Source organism: Lolium rigidum, chromosome 7 (genome assembly GCF_022539505.1).
Source record: "Lolium rigidum isolate FL_2022 chromosome 7, APGP_CSIRO_Lrig_0.1, whole genome shotgun sequence".
NCBI lineage: Eukaryota > Viridiplantae > Streptophyta > Magnoliopsida > Poales > Poaceae > Lolium > Lolium rigidum.
The window spans coordinates 224,284,815-224,304,897 of NC_061514.1; the positions used below are offsets into that span (position 1 = coordinate 224,284,815).

General features: G+C 41.8%; 1 long non-coding RNA gene across 1 annotated transcript; it reads right to left on the reverse strand.

Moving 5' to 3' along the window:
* Nucleotides 1–456: 456 nt before the first annotated feature.
* On the reverse strand, nt 457–1,423 carry LOC124679399. The gene is made up of 2 exons (XR_006994969.1): nt 1,310–1,423; nt 457–738 (listed from the first exon to the last, which is right to left on the reverse strand). It is a non-coding gene; the product is annotated as an uncharacterized LOC124679399 (long non-coding RNA).
* Nucleotides 1,424–20,083: the final 18,660 nt, after the last annotated feature.

The window sequence follows — 20,083 nt, forward strand, 5'->3', positions numbered from 1 at the left end:
GATCTGATCGGAAAGAGAAGAGACACATCGCTTGCATGTGATAAGAGCAAAACCAGCGGCACCATCCAGCAGATGTTGGGTTTACGCGGGCAAGGCGAGTTCAGGACAAAGGCCACCATCTAGCACATGTTAGAGTAATAATTCCAGTGTGAATGCCAATAGCAGCCTCTCAAATCTTGGGGCATATACAAATTAAAATGGGTGTGCCTATGTCTTAGTTGACTGAGATTTTCTTAAGTCTTAGTCAACTCAGAAAAATGCAACTACAGTTCAAAAAAAGTGCAACTTGGTTCAGTTGCACATTTCTATCAGAAAAGTGCAATTGCACTTTTTTAACAGAAAAGTGCAACTCAAAACACATTTTTGTAAGTGACTTAGACTTAAGAAAATCTCAGTTGACTGAGACATAGCAAAACCGAATTAAAATACTTCTAAAGTGTTTTCATGTTCCCATGATAATCATTGAACCAATTGGATCAGCATGAACAAGCCATATATAACACACAATATTGATGACTCTCAGAATTGTACACGGAGGATCCAGTGTCATTGACGCAAAGAGGAAGATGAAGAAACAATTTTATGCTGCATCATCACCTCATGTCTGAACACTCTTGGTAGCGGAGGCAGCCATACGTTTGAGCCACAATTGACTAAACTTTTCGTCGAGCACATCTCTCTCTTCACCTTCCTCTGCGGCTTCTCATCCTGATGTGCTCATCTGGCCTCGCCCTCTTACTGCAAAATCCAGAGCACCCAAATGATCCTCACCAACACGCCGCACTCGCTGAAACATGAACGCCATTGGCGAAGAGAAACAGAGCTGCTAGAAAAACACAGGGCAAATCCACCCCAACCCAAGCACAGGCATCCAAAAAATCGCGGTCCGTGCATGCCACCCACACGCACGCTATACAGAACATCGGCAGGAACCGATTCGCCGTACAAATAGAAAGAAATCGACCCCAAAATCCTCCCCGTACAGCCCACCCACACCCACACGCTTTGACCAAAACGACAACATGAACCCAGTGACCATCAATCGAAGAAAATCAACCACGAAGGCCAGCAACCCCAAAATCCACAAATCCACATAGAGACCAACATCTCATCCGTGAATCGACCTCAACTTCCGGGCAGTCGCCGCACCGACGGCCGTCGCAGATCCACGACACACACACACGCGACCACACAGCAGAGGCGCCCCGGCCCGCGACCTGCTCCACCGGAGCAACCCCCACAACACCATGGAAAAAGAATCTAGAAAAGAGAACATAGAGGAGAACAAGCAGCCCCGGAGGACACAAACCTCCGCAGCGGCCGCACCCAAGAGTCAACCGCACCGACGAAGCTCAGAAGGCGAGGAAGCGGGAGGAACAAGACGAAGGGAAACCACCGCCTCGGGAGAAAAAGGAGGAGAAAGACCGAGGCCTGGTCAAAGAAACCTAAACCGACTTCCCCGCGAGGCTTCTGCTCGCTTGTACACGTCACGCGCAACCGACGCCGATTTGCGCTGGCACGCAGGCACACGAGGTGGGTCCCGTGAAAGCGACCTGCAGCGTAACCAGGAACGTCGCCAACCCTGGGAGCTTAGTGCTCTTTAAGGATATCAACCAATCTTTAGCTCTTCCTCTTAATGAGAAAGGAAACAATTTTAATTTTATAATGTCACCATCTACATCCTTATACTTTTGCATTTCACATAGTTCAACAAAATTATTAAGATGGGCAGCAGCATCATCAGAACTAACACCAGAAAATTCCTCTCTCATAACAAGATTCAGTAAAGCAGGTTTAATTTCAAAGAATTCTGCTGTTGTAGCAGATGGAGCAATAGGTGTGCATAGGAAATCATTATTATTAGTGTTTGTGAAGTCACACAACTTAGTATTTTCAGGAGTATTCATTTTAGCAGTAGTAAATAAAGCAAACTAGATAAAGTAAATGCAAGTAACTAATTTTTTTGTGTTTTTAATATAGAGAACAAGACAGTAAATAAAGTAAAGCTAGCAACTAATTTTTTTGTGTTTTGTTTTAGTGCAGCAACCAAAGTAGTAAATAAAATAAAGCAAGACAAAAACAAAGTAAAGAGATTGGAAGTGGAGACTCCCCTTGCAGCGTGTCTTGATCTCCCCGGCAACGGCGCCAGAAAATATGCTTGATGCGTGCAATTAACACACGTCCGTTGGGAACCCCAAGAGGAAGGTGTGATGCGGACAGTAGCAAGTTTTCCCTCAGAAAGAAACCAAGGTTTATCGAACCAGGAGGAGCCAAGAAGCACGTTGAAGGTTGATGGCGGCGAAGTGTAGTGCGGCACAACACCAGGGATTCCGGCGCCAACGTGGAACCTGCACAACACAACCAAAGTACTTTGCCCCAACGTAACGGTGAGGTTGTCAATCTCACCGGCTTGTCTGTGAACAAAGGATTAACCGTATTGTGTGGAAGATGATGATTGTTTGCGAAGAACAGTAAAGAATAATTGCAGTAGATTGTATTTCAGATGTAAAGAATAGGATCGGGGTCCACAGTTCACTAGTGGTGTCTCTCCCATAAGATAAATAGCATGTTGGGTGAACAAATTACAGTTGGGCAATTGACAAATAAAGAAGGCATAACAATGCACATACATATATCATGAAGAGTACAATGAGATTTAATCAGGGCATTACGACAAAGTACATAGACCGCCATCCAGCATGCATCTATGCCTAAAAAGTCCACTTTCAGGTTATCATCCGAACCCCTTCCGGTATTAAGTTGCAAGCAACAGACAATTGCATTAAGTATGGTGCATAATGTAATCAACACAAATATCCTTAGACAAAGCATCGATGTTTTATCCCTAGTGGCAACAAGCACATCCACAACCTTAGAACTTTACATCACATTGTCCCGGATTTAATGGAGGCATGAACCCACTATCGAGCATAAATACTCCCTCTTGGAGTCACAAGTATCAACTTGGCCGAGCCTCTACTAGCAACGGAGAGCATGCAAGAACATAAACAACTCATATATGATAGATTGATAATCAACTTGACATAGTATTCAATATCCATCGGATCCCAACAAACACAACATGTAGGATTACAAATAAACGATCTTGATCATGATAGGCAGCTCACAAGATCGAACATGATAGCAATATTAGGAGAAGACGACCATCTAGCTACTGCTATGGACCCATGGTCCAGGGGTGAACTACTCACACATCAATCCGGAGGCGATCATGGCGATGAAGAGTCCTCCGGGAGATGATTCCCCTCTCACGGCGGGGTGCCGGAGGCGATCTCCTGAATCCCCCGAGATGGGATTGGCGGCGGCTGCGTCTCTGGAAGGTTTTCCGTATCGTGGCTCTCGGTACTGGGGGTTTCGCGACGAAGGCTATATGTAGGCAAAAGGGTAGGTCAGAGGGCATCACGAGGGGCCCACACAACAGGCCGGCGCGGCTAGGGCTTGGGCCGCGCCGCCCTAGTGTGGCGCCACCTCGTGGCCCCACTTCGTTTCCTCTTCGGACTTCTGGAAGCTTCGTGGAAAAATAGGCCCCTGGGCGTTGATTTCGTCCAATTCCGAGAATATTTCCTTACTAGGATTTCTGAAACCAAAAACAGCGAGAAAACATCAAGCGGCTCTTCGGCATCTCGTCAATAGGTTAGTGCCAGAAAATGCATAATAATGACATATAATGTGTATAAAACATGTGATTATCATCATAAAAGTAGCATGGAACATAAGAAATTATAGATACGTTTGAGACGTATCATAGAGCACCGGAACAAAGAATTAACACTCCGTGAAAACATGTGATCCTCACATCTAAGCCTTCCCCTCCGGTTATCCCAGTTGCTGTCACTCTGGGGCCTCGGGTTCCGGACATAGACATGTGCAAACAACTTGTAGATACAATCTAAGCAATAAGTATAGAGCTTAAATCTAAGATCATGCCACTCGGGCCCTAGTGACAAGCATTAAACAAAACAAGATTGCAGCAACAATAACTTCACAAACTTATATAGATAGACTAATCATAATGTAACAATCCATCGGATCCCAACAAACACAACACTGATTACATCAGACGGATCTCAATCATGTAAGGCAGCTCATGAGATCATTGTATTGAAGTACATGGGGGAGAGAGTACCAACTAGCTACAGCTAGAACCCGTAGTCCATGGGGGAACTACTCACGGAGCATGATGGAGGCGGTGGCGTCGATGGAGATGGCTTCCGGGGGCACTTCCCCGTCCCGGCGGCGTGCCGGAACAGAGATTCTGTCCCCCGAATTGGAGTTTCGCGATGGCGGCGGCGCCCCTGGAGTCCTTTTGGAGTTTCATCAATTGGTATCACGTTTTTAGGTCGAAAGGGCTTATATAGGCGAAGAGGCGGCGCAGGAGGGCGCCTGGGGGTCCCACCCCATAGGATGGCGCGCCCCATTTCCAGGCCGCGCCGGCCTATGGTCTGGGGGCCCCAGGCCTCCCCTCTGACTCCCCTTCGGTGCCCTGGTCCGTCTCGGTGAATTATGATGTTTGGTCTTCGTTTCGTCGAATTACGAGAATATTGCCCGAACAGCCTTTCTGGAACCAAAAACAGCAGAAAACAGGAACTGGCACTTCGGCATCTTGTTAGTAGGTTAGTTCCGGAAAATGCATAAAATTATTATAAAGTGTGAGCAAAACATGTAGGTATCTAACGTTGTATATGATGCCCCCCATAGGGGGCCTCACAGCGATTTGAGATGGTAGCCGTTGGATGGTACTTCAAAGCGAATCACGTCCGTTCATTCGTTTTCACCGCACCATATAAATGGGCCAGCCCAAAGTAAAAAAACCCTAGCCGCCTCTCCCGGATGCGACGCTCCCGTCCCGGCGGCCGGCGCAGCGCGGCCTCAGTCCTCTCTCCCGTCATCCTCTCCCTCGTCGGTCTCGCGCACCTGCCGTGCGCCATCTCCGTCACCGGCGCGTGCGGAGTTGGTGCTCTCACTCCTGACTCCTCTGCTCAACGGGAGGAGCACAAGCTGCACCTCTCGGCCATCACCACAGACACATACGGCAACGGCCTGAGGTAAGATGGCGTTAGCCTCACCTAGGTCACTCTTGTCCTCCCCTATTCCTCTCCCCATGGCTGAGCTGACGATGCTGCTGCACTCCTTTTTTTATCCTCCAAGGTGGTCAACGGGAGAAGGGCGGGCGCCGCGGCGGCTGACCTCGCATCTCGGCTCCATCCGACCTCGCCGCAAGGGCCAAGGGGCTTCTTGCGGGCTCCTCTTTTTAGATCCCTACAACATATCGTGTCTTTGTGTGTACAGATTCTCTTTTATATGCTTACGGATTGTTTGACGAGAATTCAACCATGCCACGGGGAAAGATTCTTCTATGTAATGTTTATGCTCCATTGGTACTCTTAAAAAATATAGCTCAAGCAAACAATGATAGGTTGAGTAGTCTTTCTAGTCTGTTCAAAAAAAATTCAATTTAGGTATGGAGATATTGAAGAAGATCAAGAGGTTTCTAAAATACATATGTGCTTTACAAAACAATGTGATTTCCTCTTGTGATGTATGGCTAGACCATGTGTGTACAATGCACGACATCTTATTTTTCGGATACTCTATTTGAACTAAGGAATATTATGTTCTCTAAATTTTGTCGATTAGTATCGACATATCTTAATGATGGTCATATGCATCAAATGGGAAGGGGATAGATGGGCTCCAGTTCCCATCTCCGTTACGGCCCCGGCATATGATGTGCAGCAGCAGAAATCACCTGATAATTGAATTTTGCTAGATACGCTGCATCTTTGAAATCACCTAAGGTTAATGAGCCGCTTTTTTTTTTTTTATGTTTGAAGGCACAAACTTTGGCCTATATTGAGTGCTTTGGTCAGCTTACATGTGACAGCGAGCAATTCCTGAAGCATGTAGCTCAGCTACCATATCTCTTAGCATGATTTTGTATTTTCTGTGGTAAAATCTATATTGAATCTTTTGACCATCCGACCTTCACCTTTGCTTCGTGAAGCTCATTCAGAGTTGATATCCATAAAAAAACGTTTGGTTGCTCAAGTTTTAAGTAATATATGACTTCTGGTAAGTGGTAATTACATGTTATACTACAGGCATTTCGGGAAAAAAATTGACACCTATTTTTGAATAGTGTACAGCAACTTGTGTTCTTCTTCACCCCGAGCATGACCATGTTGTTGTACTCCAATTCATTCACGCATCATAGATGGGGTACTGAGTTATTGTAGGTATGGTTCCCCATTCAATTCCTTAGTTTTTTTATTTAGCCAAACTTCTGAGGTGAAGCCATTAAGTACTCGGTTACTTCGATTCTCTCGCTTGATGTTGGTTGAAGTGTTGTTGCTCATAGAGTGTCCTTTTGGCTGCAGAACAAAGTACTCACAGAAGGGAGCCTTGGCTGGTTGAGAATTTTTTTGAGTTTTAACTCACCACAATAGGCTAATCTTCAAAGTTGCAGAATTGAGTCCCTCACAAAGCAGTTTTTTTCCTTCAGATCTTCCAGCGAACGTAAGAAATATGTAGTTATTTTGTATGTCTGTTTTTAACGGGGTTAGGGATTAAATCGATGTTCTTCTTGCTGATGGTATGCAACTTAATATATTTGTTATATAATTGTGGTCCATTGCAGCTCAAAAAATTTGTTGGACACATGTGTGGGTGCTTTATCTTGATTTGATCTCAGTTTTTTTCAACGACTTATATTTTAGTTGATATTTTTAAGAACCAGTTCAAGGTCAATTATTTAAAAACTTGGGTTGCCTTATTGGTTAAACCTTACTATTGCATCTTTCGTTATCATGAACTATATTACTTCAATGGCTAGGTAGTGTGGATGACGGATCTTTCGGCCTCTTTTTCGTTGCAACGGAGCTCTTAATAAGTACTCGTATTGTTATATCCCGAGAGATTAAGCTGAGCAAAGTAGTGAAGATGATGTTTTTTTCCTACAGCCTTTATTGTTTCCTGAAGTTCCTTGTCTGTAGTAGTTGTGGTATCCTTCTATGCAGTTGTGGCCTCATGCCACGTGCTTGCTTTGAAATTTGTTTTCGAATTATCTTTTCAGTTTTGTGCATGTTTTCCTTCTTACTAAAAACTAAACAATAATCGTTATAATTTGGTTATATGGTTAACCAAAATTTTGGGAGGAATGGAGATTGCATATTCTCTTTATGATTGGTGTGCCCTAATTCCTTATATAGACTGTTCTCACATGAACATTGATATTACCACGGTTGTATTCTTGATAAACTCTTGTGTTGAACATACTGTTGAATAATGCTTTTGTTAGTATTGTTGCAGAGCTCGCAACCGATGTGTTTGACATGTATAATAGATACCTTGCCTACTTTTATGTTAAATTCCAGCCTACCAAAGATTATCTTGAGCTCGAACTCATGAAATCCTGCTTGGCCAGGTTTCCGTTCGATTTGAATGGGGAGATACACTCCATATTACCTCTACATGTCATTGATTTTTCGTCAAGATATCAGCCTTGGACTCGCTCTCGAGATTGCCTTCGCAATGCTGAGCCACGACCGGAGGCTTGCAGTGGTGGTGTGGTCACTGGTCTGACCCTGGCAGGGTGTCTAACACTGGCGATCTCGCCATCTCTATACAAGCCTGAGGTAAACAAGGCCTCCCTGCCCTCAGGCTGACTTAGGATGTACATCTGCAACCTCAGGTTGAAGCCGTATCACCAAGGTGCAGCACAGTGGCTGCGTGTAGTGAGCAGCCTTTGAGGAAACTCAAGCACACTTGCCCCTTCTATTGCAGACCTAGAGAAGTGTTCTATTTGCAGCATATAAATTTCTTCTTGTATTAATTTATTGACGAACAGTAGGTGCACATCAGCATGCAATGTTGTTTTCAGTAACCAGACTTCCATACTCTGCATTTATAAGCGTTTCCATTGATCTGGCTTTCCCATCTACACTTCTTCCTCTTAGTTAATATTGGTTCTCTCTCTCGCAATTGAAATGTACTTGCTATATATGTTGTAGGACTGCAAACCTGGCATAATTTAGCTTTCTCTTAATGTTTCCTTTAGATTTACTTCCATTCTCTCGTTATATTACAAACCCTACTTAAGCTTGATCGCAGTTACTTATTTTCTTGCATTTAGCTTTCTTTTAATGTCTCCATTAGATTTACTTCCACGGTATTCCTTTTAAGATGCTATTGCTTCCCGAATTTCATAGTTGTCCTGTTAGATACTTTGGGTGATATCACTCGGACATTGTTGTTTGAATAAAGATCGTGTTGCTCGACTCGCTGCGACCATGAGGTGATGCGATGTGCTACCGCTGCTGGTGAGAACCAACAGAAGAGCAGAAGCCGTAAACGAGAGGGAGGAGTGGTGAAAAAAGAGGATTGGCGAGAGGAGGAAGAGACCTCGGCGGCGTGCTTGGAGCTCCACGATCCCATCCGTACCCCTCTTTGTCTGGCTGCAGAAGGAGGGCTTCGATGGCGTGTCTTCTCTCTCTCCAGCCGAAGGGCGAGGTAGATCTGACGGTGATGAGTGTGATGTTGCTGCAGCCACAACTGCTGCCTCTCTACCTCTTTTCCATCTTCGTTTTTGTTTTGTTTATGCAGTGCAAATTAAATTTCAATATGTATGGTTTCTTGTTCAGGAAATGGATGAGCAATGAGTTGAAAGCAAAGGTCGGAAAGGGACTAATATTATCAACTTCACGGTGTACATCTGGTATTTGTCCTTTTTCTCATCTGTTGTATTGTAAATAGTTACATACTGAATATCTAATATACATACAAGCTAATCAGAGGATGGGAGATATGAACATTACTGCACTATTGTACCTTTAAATTTTATAATAATGATGTGGTATGTTCGAGAAAAAGCATCGACGGGTTGAACAATGCTTGGTGCATGTGGATTTCTAGGGAAATTTGGTGGATAAGTTATTTGATCTAGAAATATCTATGTAGGGAAATTTGGGGAGTGACTTATTTGGTAGTGATTCATTCTCATATTTCCCCCCATATGGTCCTTTTACAATTTGAACTTAGATACAATGTTCTTTTAGTTTTTATCACCAGGAATTCTACCTACGGCGTGCATAACAGGAAAGCTTGTGCATATATAGAGAACGTGGATTTTGAGATATTTATACATAACAGTTCTTGGTATCATAACTTCCAGTCTCTCTTACTTTATGGTTGCAATAATGCATATATAGGTCAATAGGTGGTAATAACAGAAGAAGGGTTTGAATATGAGTGCATCTACCACTGAATGGTGCTTCCATTGCAGCTGGGGCACCTTCTATGACAGGTTACTGTGTTGGAAGGTGCAATCAGTTTAGAACCAAGGATTGTTTAAGCATCAACCTTAAAATCGGTACTTTCGGTTATTTGTATGTGATGGTTATGTTTTATCAAAACCACATATGTTTATTCACATTTCGGGCTATGTTCTTGGAAAGATGAAAATAAAGGCTTGCATGAGTTGTATCTCTTAATTTCCCTGTAACTACTCTCTCAATTATTTATACATGGAGATAGCAGGTGGTTGTGAAATTGAATCTTTTTTGTTTTACCTTTCAGTCTTTCTCTGACCCTGGGCTAGAGGATTTTGTTTCTTGATGCACCTAAAAAATAAGAAGTTCATAGCAAATTAGGTATCATATATGCACCTTCATTTTCATTGCATCCCATCTTGATATAAATCTCAGTCTGTTACTTTTGTAGGTCCGTGTGATTGAATAGTTGACTGGCTTAGGCAGGGTGTGATTGATTATTGCTGCCTCTCTATCTTTTGAAAGACGCTATTTCTTAGGTCTTGAAATGTACGTGTGTGCATTCCAGAATTTTTAATGCGCTCTTCCCTTTTTGTTATGGAGAACTAGAAACTGCTATGCCTATAATGCCTTACGCTCGGTCTATCTTTTAAGTAAAGATAATTTCATTTTTTCCTGCATTATTTTTGTTCAAATAAATGTGAACTTGGGACTCGAACGAGTGGCAATGACCGGGCATAGCTCAAGAAATATGCTGTAGTTTTCATATCCATATTTGTGGTTGTTGAGGATCGATTAAATCTCGGATTTCATATAGCTGACAGATTATTAGGTGCCTGGTATCAACGTGTTCTGTCAAAACATAGTATGACCGTGTTTGCTTGTGTTTTTTGTACCAGCTTTCTTATTTGGGGTTATACAACAGGAAGCAATGGAGACATGCATATCGCTAGCTCGAACAAGACCTGTATTAGCCAGCTCATGGTACCCGATGGGTTCGAGCCCTTGCTTCTAGCAGGTTCCAGCAGACACATGCACATCTGTCGTTGTATGACTGGTCAAGAAGGGAGATGCGGGGAAGGTGTTAATTTTTATCTTTATTTGGCTCTACCATATTGTTGGAGCGAGGCATGCAATTGTGCCTACGGATTTGTCGATTTCAGTACTTCATTTTGGTTTAATCAACTAATCTTTCTCCTGCGTGAGCACAACATGGCAGTGATGAACAGATGCAGTCAACGACGTAGCATCGACGGCGAGCGACGACCTGACCAGGCAAGTCAATCCCCTCCGAGTATCCCCTCTCCTCTTACTATCTCTCTCGTGGGCTGCCGACGCGGCAGCTGCGGACTCGATGGCGTGCAACTTCTTTGTGGCTGCAAAGCTAGCTTATTTTTGCAACCTATCCGGATCGATTAGATGTTTATACTCACTTCATTGTAAGGATGTATTTTTTACTCACCGTTGTGCATTAGGGCTTCATCATCGATCGCAAGGGAAGATTAGCTTAATTATTGAGTACCTCAAGGAGAAATCGGAGTGAACACACTCTTTCCAGGTGAGGACATTCAGGAGTGCCTTCTAAAATTATATTAGATGGGTTGTAAAAAAGATGGGTTTCAGCTTCCTAAATATGTGTAGTACTTGCATTTATCTGTTTTCATTAATTCTTGCACATCTGGTTACTATTCAGCATAGTAGGTTTTGCATATCATACCGTTCCAGCCAAAATTTTTTTATTGCAGCTAACGTTTTGTATCTGATGAAAAGGTTAGTTGGTCGGTGGTTAACTTCTTCATTGAATGACTAAGTGCAAATCTTCTTTTCAGAGGTACTTTTTTTTTTTGCATCTCTAGAGACTATGGCTGTTTGTTGCCTTACACTAATTTTCCTAATTTTCAGAGCTATACATCCTCAGTCTAATTAAGCACTTTTAGATAGTTAGTACATTTCCCTTTCTATCACTTATTTGTGCATTCTTATATTTTGTGTTATAATTATGTGTTCCTAGAACAGAAAGTTACAACTATATGGATATTGTGTTCATCTAAAAAGGAATAATACAATTCACCACTGATTCCATTATATCTTCACTTCTTCAGATTAATTGCATATATATATATATATACCTCCAATATTTGTGTTTTACTGCTTAATATGATTAGCTAATTTGCTATATGTTTAACTTCTATTTCTTAGTATTCACATGGTATATACTAATTAACGTTTGCCCTTCGTTTTTGCTACTTACTGATGTAATTGAAAGGTTTGATATGCTAGCCCTTCAGACTACTCCCATTTGTTCGCACAGTACAATACAATTATGGTGAAATTCGGTAAGGCCTTTTATACTGTTTTAGTAGTCAAGCATGGTTCGGATGCATTATACTTTGAGTTTATTTTTCGTTTCGGTTGTCATCAACACATATGTCACTATTTCTTCATCGTGTGCTAGGTAAGGAAGCTGTATCACGTAGTAATTGACTCTTCTCTTTTTATTCCGAGCATAGTCTTTTCCCAATCCTGTTTATATCTTTTACTTTAGTAAACGAAATGGTTGCGAGCAAGGTCTTTTTGTTCCAGCATCATCTTTTCCCAAACCTGCTTATATTAAACCAAAAGATCGCATATATGCTTGCTGCAACGGTAGTGGTCTGGTGATTGAAGTGATTTTCACAATGAATGCTTTCCGTTGTATTTATTTGAGTGATACGGGAATGTGAGGAGCCTATAGTTTCTTACGAGGCAGAAAGTCAGGTGGTTTTTTATGACAAGTATGTTTAAGTGCAGATTTAATTGTTTTGCTGAAGGACAGTTTCTTTTATTCAGTTTTGATATTTTGGATTTACCGTGACGAGTATTTCATGGGCTGCTGGCATTTCTACCTAACTAATTAGACTGCATAATTATATGAGTTTTGGATTAGTGCCATAAGTATTTTTTATTTCTTCCTTTTGGTACCAAATTCGTGGTTTATCTGCCAATTTTCCATTTAATAATCGGTTGTCGACACTTCAGCTTACTTGCTTTCATACGGCTAGCTAATGTGCCTTTTATAGTTCTTCACTTGTGTCATGGGATTGGCATGCTTTCCTTTTCTGGATGTACACATGATTGGCGCATTGAGGAGGCTTAGGATCTTACAAGAATGGTGTATAATATTTGCTAATATTTTTTTCTTATTTGTGTTCTAAAGTGGAAAAGATAGGATATTTTTTGTATGGTATTTTTTTTTTCACTTCTACCATCTCATGCCTTAGCTGAAAAGTCGCTTTCCCTTGGTGTTGGACTACGGATCAAGAAATATTGATGCTGATCAAAAAGAGGAAGGCAGTTGCTATACAATAAATTGCACTTGGTTAGTTCTCATTCTTTACTATTATCTTCGATCCTTCAAAGCCACTACGTAATATTGTTAATGGAATAGGGCTCTTTGATGTTTATCAAGTTCCACCCATAGTTGCAGAAAAAATTGTTGAACGATACAAACTAAGTTGATTATGCACTTTCATTGTATCTTACTGCATTGGAATGTTTTGGTCTTTGTTTCTTATTTGATTGGTATCAACACATGTTCTACCACCTGCTATACAGGAAGGTTTACCCACCGAGTAATAAAGCAAGTGGTTGTTGTGTATAGACTAGCCCTGTAGTAACAAATTGTCATGTGTACCGCTTTCCAGTTCTAGAATTTAGGTTACTTCTTGTGTACCATGTAACACAATCCCTACAATATGTGTTTTCACACTCGCGGTTGTGTTTAGTAGACCCTATGTATGCAAGAGCAAACGTGTTTTGCTTTAAAATCAAGCTGACACTGCTATATGTAACATATTTCCTTACATTATATACATATACAAATTTGTTAAATATTTACCATTGATTTGTATAAATGTTTAACATATCATTTTACAAGCCGTTTACCAGTGTGGAAGGCGGCGGCGCGTAGAGTGCCGCGCCCCAAAATTGGTGTTGATAATAGGTTAATTATGAGGGTGTGAACTGGTTCGTTATAGGGCTATATAATTTTGGATGGGTTACCTCATGATTATGCATCCGTTATTCATCCAGATTTTATAGTTACAATTTTTATTTTGGCGCATGTTCAGTCTTTGTTATAGTTATGTAAATTACGCTAAGGTTCCCAGGACTGATGTGCTTTCCACCATGTTTGGGTGGTCGTCAGCATGTCCGTGCACTTCTTTTGTGTGTCTGTGCCTCATGTCATCATGTGTGTTTGGTCTATGTTGCTTGGTAGTCACCGATTTCTATGGTGGTGACGTATGCTATTGGCATGTTATGCCATGATTTTAAGGCATTCAGCTATAATTGCTAAATCTGATGAAAATATTTCAAGATTTTTGTACCCACCACCTAACCTTGATATTGTTTATTTTTCCAACAGATCATTTATTTGTTTCTGCCAGTTTCTGTTCTATGTATTTGAAGGCGATTCAATATTTTGATTATAAGACATTCAACTATAATTTCTAAACCTGATGAAATTAATGTGCCCTGATGAAACTAATGTCCCATGTAGTAATGATTGTACTACATACTACCTTTCAGTTCCAAGCAGCCAATTATATCTTAAATATCTAATGTATGTGCTTTTTTTTGTGTATTGCTCTACCAACTATGTTAAAATCATGCTTGATGCTGCTTGCTTATCACTGATTTTCATAAATGCTTAATATAGCACTTTGTAGCGACATAGTATTTTCCTCTTCCTGAAGCGTGCGCAAGCACGAAGAGACTGTGTCTGATCCCGTGGGTGATGATTTGGGTTGTGAACTGCTGCTGGCCGTGGGATGTGCTTGGATGGTGGATGTTTGGGTCAAGGCGACGAGCAAGGCACTCGATCTAAGATCTCAAGTATTTTAGTATTGTTTTTTTTGCTCTATGACAATTTCATCCGTTCTAGGAGCTGGTTTATTCTTGGGAGGGGCATATGTCTTCATTTCTCCGGACAGGTGCTCAATATTGTGTATCTTTTTTATTAGCATTGAAACCATGGGCGTTGTCCTTAATTTATAGAACCTAGCGAGATATAGAACCTAGCTAGATAATCATGATATTATAGTATCGAATATGCGTTAATGTTCCGTTGTTACCGTTTCTTACATTTGACTGTTGCTTAATTTATAATTCCATTTGCAGGGGTGTTAAATTTTGGTGGTGCAAGTACCATTTACGTTTCCTCGGTGCTGCAAGAATGCCCAACTTATGTAGATGTTGCTTTTGTTGTTCTTTCATTACTTCTATTGCTCTTGACATAGCCATCGATTGTTTTCTACTATAATATACTCCTATGTTTCCCTGTTATATATAAATGTTTCCAATTTTGTTTGGAATTTTGTTTGCCTTATCCTAAGTTCATCTTATCGACTTCGTTTTCTGAAACCTAAGAAATGTATTATTATTTTTGCACTTAATTTTTATGGGTGCTATACGAAATGTGTATTCTTATTAGATTTACGGGGTCGTGCGCCAAGGCGCACATCTAAATCTAGTTGTCATAAAACAAGCATGGAACATCATAAATTATAGATACGTTGGAGACGTATCAGCATCCCCAACCTTAGTTCCTACTCGCCCTCGAGTAGGTAAACGATAAGAAGAATAATTTCTGTAGTGACATGCTACTTACATGACCTTCATCATACTATTGCAAAGCATATAAGATGAATGAAGTGACTGAAGGCAATGATCTATATTTGCTAACAAGTAGATAACATATAGCAAAACTTTTCATGAATAGTACTTTCAAGACAAGCATCAAAAGTCTTGCATAAGAGTTAACTCATAAAGCAATAAATTCAAAGTAAAGATATTGAAGCAACACAAAGGAAGATTTAAGTTTCAGCAGTTGCTTTCAACTTTCAACATGCATATCTCATGGATAATTGTCAACACAAAGTAATATGATGAGTGCAAATAAGCAAGTATGTAAGAATCAATGCACAGTTGACACAAGTGTTTGCTTCTAAGATGGAAGTAGGTAAACTGACTCAACATAAAGTAAAAGAAAGGCCCTTCGCAGAGGGAAGCAGGGATTAAATCATGTGCTAGAGCTTTTTAAGTTTTGAAATCATATAGAGAGCATAAAAGTAAAGTTTTGAGAGGTGTTTGTTGTTGTCAACGAATGGTAGCGGGTACTCTAACTACCTTATCAACCAGACTTTCAAGAGCGGCTACCATGAAGGACGTTATCTCTACCAGCAAGGTAGATCATCCCTCTTCTCTTTTGTTTACGCATGTACTTTAGTTTAGTTTTTTATTTATTTATGGATGACACTCCTTCCAACCTTTTGCTTTCACAAGCCATGGCTAACCGAATCCTCGGGTGCCTTCCAACAATCACATACCATGAAGGAGTGTCTATTTATTTTAGTTTTATTTAGAGATGACACTCCTCCCAACCTTTGCTTTCTCAAGCCATGGCTAACCGAATCCTCGGGTGCCTTCTGTAACGGCCCCGGGTAGTACCCTAATAGAATTGTTTCTATTTTTCTTTTGTGCATCATCATGCATCATGCATCATATCATCCACATGATTTTAACAAAATAAAATTATTTTGTAAATCCTATTTCAATATTTTTTTCCTCTCATATGGTTTTATAAAACCCTCCCACCCTTATTCTTATTTATATAAAGCCAACCAAAAATTATAATTGGAAATATTGCAAAATTGTTTTGGTTCAAAATAATGTTTTCAAGTTTGCTCTTGGATCTTTCCTTCATCTCTCTTTCCTTCACGCTCCAATTCTTTTCCTTCTCTTTGTTCTTCTTTGCATTATTGCAATATTGCAGAAAATAGCAGAGGCCGTAGCCTTGCATCGAGCCAATCTGTCCATCTCCTTGTAAGCCATATCCCATCGTGAACCATTTCTTCTTTTGCAGCCCACCTTCACGTCCAACAATCTCTGTGGTCTTCTCTCTCTTGTCGTCTTCCACGCACTCACGCAGGAGGCGTGCTTTTTCTCCCCACGCGGACGATGCCACAGCGCACAACCGCGCTCGTCTCTCCTCCCTTTAATCCCCAGCGAAGCCTCTGCAAACCCTAGTCCTCCTCCCCATCTGCGCCGCCGCTCCCCTCGTCGTCTTTTCCCTTCCCCACGAATGATATCAGAGAAGGATACAAATAAAATTCAGTTAAATTCAGAGAACCTCGCCGGAGATATCGCCACAGCCCCGATGTTCCTCGCCGCCGTTCGCCATGCTGAGCATGGGGATGGAACCGCCGTAGCTTCCTCATCGTCCTCGACCAGGAGCCGGACCTGCTGGGGCTCTGCTTCCTCTTCTCCGTCCGCGCCGCCGTCTTCTTCCCGGAGGTCACCGTCGACCGTGACTTCGCCTTCGTTCGTCCTCGGGCCGGTTCGCTTCTCCGACCACCTCTCTGTAAGCACGCACACCTCCTCCACCCTTTCTCTGGTCGTTTCCATCCATGCAACATCGTATACAAGATCGCCAAAATCTTCTTCACAGACATGTCACCGGCGAGTCGTTTCCATCGATCTCTGCACGTCGCCAGTAGCTAGGTTCTGTCGCGTGAATGAGCAGCACCTTCCTGCACCAGCGTTGAGCACTTCTCGGTCGCGGACGCGCCGCCAGCGAGTGGTCGCTGTCTCCGACTGTGTCCGTCGCAGGCGTTTTCTGAATATTATACAGATGACACTGTCGTGTTCGTCAGTTAAAAGTTCAGGTAGCGGGTTCCTGTAAAATACCTTGCTTTGGATCTGTTTATCTCGAACACATCACATAGCTCCACTGGTTCTATGTTCCCTTACTTGAACTAGCCATCACGGTTCAGTTCCAAGATCCACCAACTAAGGCAAATCCTTTTCTGCATAGCTTGTTGTTCCAGATACGGTGAACAAATGTCCAGGAACTACCTTTTCACGTTTTTGCTCCCAGCATAGTTCCATTCGTTTTAAAAATCAACTTTTAAAATTCATTTGACTAAAACTTTATATCCAGGAGCATTATAAAAACATAATCTATCTGCATATAAACTTTGTTTAAACTTTTGACAATTAAATTTGAACAAGTTTTCAATTGGGTTAAATAAATGCTAAAACTTGTAAAGTTTATAACTAAAGATCTACAATTCCAAATGCGATAAATTTCATATCAAAACGTATTAGAAAACTGTGAAGAATCTAAATATGTCATCCATATATTTGTTTGTATCCCGCATCATGTCCTCATGCCGTGATAGTTGTGCATATCACCTAACATATATGCGGAGTATTTCGGACACCGACTATGGTTTCCCCGCTCCGTTTAATATTGAAGTAGCGCACCCTTGCCATGTTATGCCATGCTAACCAATACTTAAATTTGCCAGTAGAAATGCAACTCCAACCTAACTTGATTGTCCGGGGTTCCGACTCCAATTAATATGGATAAGTTGCATCGCATCATGTTTGTCATGCCATGCATATCATCTTGAGCATGCCGATTCTTCTCCGTAGTTGTAAGATTTGCATCCGTTGTTTGTCCAGCATTTGCTTCTTCCCGGATAGGATCACGAAGTGTTGATGTGAGATACGAAGAGTTCCCCGACAAGTTCTTCTGCAGCTTTTCACAGGCGAGCCCTCTCTCTTCACCTATTATACACTCTCCCTCTCATTGCTATCCTTATGTTGCGCTTCTTTATCGAGTCACGTGTCCTATTCCACTTGTTTACCATGATAATCCTATATGTATCATTCCTTACCCACAGCCGTTGCTTGATGTTTGAGCCTTGCGAGTCGTAGGCGTGTTTAGGCTCTGTTGTTTATCTCGATCTGTTATCGGGATATGTTGGGTTGTTGGGAGGTTATCACATGCTATACCAATTGTTGGAGATACTCATGCTTTACTTTATTGTTAACAACTAAAATTGTAAGCAGAGGCATCTGTGAGCCCCTTTGCGAAAGCATCGGAACTTTGACTTGCTAATGTCCCCTAGGACCCGAGTTCTTGTTATCTGTTCCGAGATTGAGCGCTCTACCCGTACGTGGGGGAGTGGGACCCCCATCACCCACTACCTTTCCTCGAGTCTGTTTATTGGGAGCCACAACCTTGGTTTTATTTGCTCATATGCACGATGCACGATTTATTTCTGTTGCCTTCGGGTGTTTATTTCTGTATTGTACTCATATCGTGGAACGATTAGCGACAGCAGGTTGTTCACACTTAGCTTAGCCGTTGACACAAACCTCTGGGTCCGTATCGGAGTACGGCCGAACTTCGTCACGGGTAGCTTAGCGGGGTGGCTCCCCTTAAACTTTCTCTTGCATTGGGAACGGTCTTGTTGTGAGACTCCCCTGTAGTAAGTGGGTTCGAGCATGCGTATGGTTACATTTGGGCAACCCCTGCAGGGTGTACATCTTATCGATAAGCCGTGTACGCGGTTATGGACGACTTGGAATTGTATAGCTTGATCATAGAACAACTTACACTGTTATCTTGTTGCTAATAATTTGATAATAACTTGCGTAGTAATATAACATTACTACAACCAACATATAATAAAACTTGTCAACCGTGGAGTGCCTTTTACATTGCCTCTTCGCTTTGTTGAAGGGGATATGTGTAATCGGCTAGGTTATGTTTGTGTAGTTTTTATCTGTTACCTTGTGCGCTCTCTTATCTTCTCTAAGTAGACGGATGTTGTAGCGTGTCTCTATTGGATAGTAGCTTTGTTGCCGCTAAACTCCACATATAGTCGGGTGAAGTTTATACCGCCCACCAGCGAGCATAGCTGGTCTTGTCTCGCAAGTACGTGCCAATGGTACTTACCCTCGCCTTTTCTCTTTTCTCTTTTGTTCCCTCCTCTTGTCGGCAACCGATGGCCCGACTTTGACAGGTACGAGATGACGACGTTAGCAAGGTTACCCTTCCGGCTTGGCCTGGGCAGGGTTATGGACGCCGCTGGTTATCTTCAGGACTCTTAGTCCAATTTGTATCTTGTCCGTACTCGGACGTATTCGATCTTTTGTATGATTTGGATCTTTGTATTGTATATTTGTATCTTGACTCGTTGGAGTCGTTGTTGTATTATATGTTTCTTGTGGGCTCTATTGTAATCCTGTTGTAATGTTACTGCTCGTGTTAATTCCTCTGACATCACGTGTGTGATTCTTCGCGCACGTCGTGTTGGAGGGCGTCTCTGAATCGATATCGTGCGGATTTCGGCGGGATCACTGAAATCCTCATGGTACCGGTTTCGGGGCGTCACACCTTCCAACATTTCTCATACCATGGAGGAGTGTCTATTTGCAAAATTAAGTTGCTTACTGATGAACTAGAGCAAAACATGTGAAGAGAATTATTAATGAAAGTTAATTAATTGGGGCTGGGAACCCCATTGCCAGCTCTTTTTGCAAAATTATTGGATAAGCGGATGAGCCACTAGTCCATTGTGAAAGTCTGTCAAAAGTAAATGATAAGGTTGAAAGATAAACACCACATACTTCCTCATGAGCTATAAAACATTGACACAAATAAGAGATAATAGCTTTTGAATTGTTTAAAGGTAGCACATGAAGTATTTGCTTGGAATGGCATGAAATACTGTTATCACCGGATTTTGGCCAAATCAGGAGATAGGCCGTAATTAAGATGGGCTTGAAGGATGTACATGTGGAGCGTCTTTGAAGCGGCCTTGTGCGAAGAGTTTGGGCTAGATTGCCCTTGTATCTGTATTATAGTAGATCGCATCTCAGTTTAGAAGTTAGAGTTTAACCCGTGCACGGTTAAGTGCACTGCTGAATTAGAAAGTCCCCTGGACTATAAATATGTATCT